The sequence below is a fragment of the Podarcis melisellensis genome (assembly GCF_964234715.1).
Source record: "Podarcis melisellensis genome assembly, chromosome: 1".
NCBI classification, from domain to species: domain Eukaryota; kingdom Metazoa; phylum Chordata; class Lepidosauria; order Squamata; family Lacertidae; genus Podarcis; species Podarcis melisellensis.
In genome coordinates, this window is record NC_138528.1 from 101978477 (window position 1) to 101982382 (window position 3906).

At 45.5% G+C, this 3906-nt stretch overlaps 1 long non-coding RNA gene across 1 annotated transcript; it reads left to right on the forward strand.

Annotated features, from left to right (window-relative positions):
* The first annotated feature begins 1373 nt into the window (after positions 1 to 1373).
* Positions 1374 to 3668, forward strand: LOC309355423. Its single transcript, XR_014162538.1, has 3 exons — positions 1374 to 1533; positions 1651 to 1749; positions 3480 to 3668. It is a non-coding gene; the product is annotated as an uncharacterized lncRNA (long non-coding RNA).
* Positions 3669 to 3906: the final 238 nt, after the last annotated feature.

Here is a 3906-nt window from a genome sequence, read left to right on the forward strand (position 1 = left end):
TGAAGCTGCATAGTGCTCTTGGGTAATACTCAAGTAACAACAATGCTGTTTCCTTTTTTAATCCAAAATCTGTGAGACCCCCCCCCCTTTTTTTAATGCAGAAAAACCGGAGTGTCAGCATGCCAGCAACCTAAGTTAGATATGTATCTCCTGCGGTTGCCATGGCAAATGTGGAACCACAATGATATCAATCTATCAGCAAAAACATTATCAGGCATTTCCTGTTAGTGGTCTTGTACCTTTCCAGTCTGTTGCTGAGCTAGATAAGAAGGCAGTTGCTTACATTTCTGGCAGGAGATCAGAGCAGTGGCAGGGTGCCATTGTAGGCAATCATGAAATGTCACTGAGGAATCTGACAGTGGAATTTTTAGGTCAGAAAGCTAGCAGGCCCAGCAGGACACCGGTGAGGTACATTAAATTACCCTACCATTCTTGTCAGTTTTATTATACACTTTCCTCGAAGCAACCGGTGGGGAACATAAGGATATTAGTGTCAATATTTTGGGTCATAAGGCAAAAAAGGAGCAAGATGTTAAAACAAATGCAAATGAAATGAGAGGCTGCGTACACACCATGCATTTAAACCAGGCATAGACAAACTCGGCCCTCCAGATGTTTTGAGACTACAATTCCCATCATCCCTGACCACTGTTCCTGTTAGCTAGGGATGATGGGAGTTGTAGTCCCAAAACTTCTGGAGGGCCAAGTTTGCCTATGCCTGATTTAAACCATTTGAAAGCAAAGGATTTTGGGAACTGTAGTTTCTTGTGGGTGCTGAGGAAAACTACAGCTCCCATTATATTTTGCAGGGAGGAGGGGATATGCTTTAGCTGTATAGTGTGTATGCAGCCTCAGTACTCATTCCCCCTCTAGGAATGTTTGGAGTGCTGAGACTCTGATCAAAAGAGTGTGGAGTTTTAATACATTATTCTCCTTACAGAATCAGGTCCATTCTAGAACCTAGGTCATTTTCCTGAACAGGGACTGTATTCATGTATTGGTTTTGTGTTGTTTTGTTTTTACTAATACTTATTGGTATTTATATAGTTGCTCAGAGTGGCTGGGGAAGCCCAATCAGATGGGTGGGGTATAAGTAATAAATGATTATGGTTGGAGGATGGGAGCTTGTCACAGCAGGAGGGGGTGGCACCCTGGCTTCTTCACCAGCCTGGCTCATCTCAGCCTCTCGGCCTCCTTCCTCTCGGCCTCCTTCCTCTCGGCCTCCTTCTGGATTTCTCTCTGCCACAGACTCTCCCAGCTCACTAAACCTCTTCAGCTTCTTCTCCCTCTTCTCCCTCTGACCACTCACTGTCATCCCACCACCAATCCCTGGACTCTGAACAGCTGGTTTCCCCAGCTGTTGCCTCCCACTACTTCTCTGCATCCAGCCAGTCCATGACATCAACTTTAGTGTTTTCTTTGAGTTCCATTTCCACAGGCTTCAGCCAAAGTCAGTCTTCAAATGGTTGGAGGAGGGGCCTTTCGCTAGATAGAAGCAACAGTAATCAAACACTTCCAGATATGTGCACACAGGTGAGCAGGTGTGATTTTGCCTTGGCTAGACATTGCCCTTTGACTGTATCCTTAATGGGTTTGAAGTCATTGCCATAAACATTGACCTTAAAGCAATCCTGCATTTCACACTTTCAGCAGAGTGGAGCTGCCATTTGGAATTAGCAACACTCGATCTGTAGCGGGGCCAGGCAATGCTATCCAGCCTTGGGCAGCATCATGTCTTGATTTATGAAGGTGAGCCATGACTGCTTTATATGTGAGAAGTCCAGCTCCAGCTCTGAGGGCTCCAGCAGCAAATTAGAACAACAGGGAGTTACTAGCGTCCTTCTTCATAGCTCTAGGCAGGAAATTGTAAAAAAAAACCGACAATCTCAAAGTTCACCACAAATGTCTCTCTTATTGGATGGTTTGATCAGGTCCGGAGGATGGCCCTGGCTGAAGAATTAATGGATCAAATTAGGTTGCAAAAGAGTTCAATTAAAGCAGATTTATTTGTAGAAGCTAAGCACGCATTCTCAGTGGCAGAGGAACCCTCTCCACCACCTAGGGTGGAGGGGCGGGGCAAACCGCCAAGGGGCAGAGCAAACCGCCTGGTGATGCATGTGCGACGTCCGTACAGACTGCACATGCAACGTCCATACGGACTGCACATGCGCGGCAGCCCATACAGTCGCCGTGCAAGCGGCAGCCCATATGGATGCCGTGTGAATGCAGTGTGAGTGGCTCCCACACTGACTGCATGCACATCCTCCACCACTCTACAGCTGGGGGGAGGCAGTGGGCCATCTTGTCACACACACCCCAGGGCGGTGTCCAGGGCAACCTGCCCCCCCTTCGTACACCCCTGCGCATTCTTAGAGTATGTGGTGCACTAATCCATATGGTCGTTCTGCTTCACCAGTGCGGTTTGGGAAATCTTAAGGATAGTCTGAATTTAGAGGATAAAATCTGTCAAATCATGCCCTGGCCAGTGGATTACATGCTTATAGACAAACTGGAGTAATGTTTAGAGTTTTCTGTGGTTTTGGGGGCCTTTTTTGTTGTTGTTCCTTTAACTGTTCATCAAAATAGGCTGTGCTATAGTATCAGGAACATATTGTATCTCACCTTGATAAGAAGCCCATTCCAAACTAACTGAAGTTTCCAAACAGTCTTCAAAGGCGGTCACACATAAAGCATGCTACAAAAATCAGTCAATGAGTGATTTTTTAAAAAATGAAATGCTGCAGTCAGATTGAAAGGTTCCAGAAGATTGTTGAGCCAGTCTTAATTTCACAAAGATGCTCCTGGTTACAGCTGATGCCTGAAAACCCAGGTCTAAGGGTAGATCCAAGATGGTGTTTTATTCTGTTTTTATCATGTATACTGCTGTGTTATAAGGAGTCAGATCATTGGGCCATCTAGCTGGGTAAGGTAAAGGACTCCCAGATGGTTAAGTCTAGTCGAATTTGACTATGAGGCGCAGTCCTCATCTTCGCTTTTAGTTCGAGCGAGCCAGCGTTTGTCCACAGACAGGTTTTCTGGGTCATGTGGCCAGCATGACTAAACCACTTCTGGTGCAAGAATGACGAGTGCCAGAATGCATGGAAATGCCATTTACCTTCCTGCCTCAGCGGTACCTATTTATCCTCTTGCGCTGGTATGCTTTTGAACTGCTAGGTTGGCAGGAGCAGGGACAGAGCGACAGGAGCTCACCCCGTTGCGCAGATTATGATCAGCACTCTCTTTACTGTCAGACAGTGGTCTTTCCTAGCTTAACTTGGAAATGCTGGAAGTTGAACCTGCCACTTTTGGTATGCAAATCCCCTAAATACAAATTTTTACAAGGCACCTTAGGAGAAACATTAGAATTCTTTTAAAATCACAGCAAACAATGTCAACAAATAAAGTCATCAGGATATGGCTGCTGAACTCGGAGACACCATTGTAGGGGTAGCAACCACTTCTTGTTTCTCTCAGGGCAGTTTTTGCTGGCAGGAAACTCTATGGCGGGAGCCACGCCTCAAATCTGTTCACTTTTCAACTCAACTTTTTTTGTTTAGAACCAGTAGAACTCTTCTCACTTTGAAACATGGCTCGGGAGCAATCTGGAAAACACCCAGACTCAGCACATATGTACATATCCGCCGGGGGCCGGGAAACAATTTCACACATAGCGCCAAAGAGCTTCTGACATTTTGGTGTGTAATTACTATACACCACCAAAGCCTAATATACTCGATCTATAGAGAATACTGCTTATGGATCAATGACCTGAGCATTCCCACCGTGGCTTAAAGGAATGTGCCCTGCATTTATTCCTTAAAATAAAATAATAAAGCTTCTTTTGAATGCACATAGCTATCTTTCAAAGAGCATGAAAAAGGTCAGTGGGCCTCATGGGTAACTGAA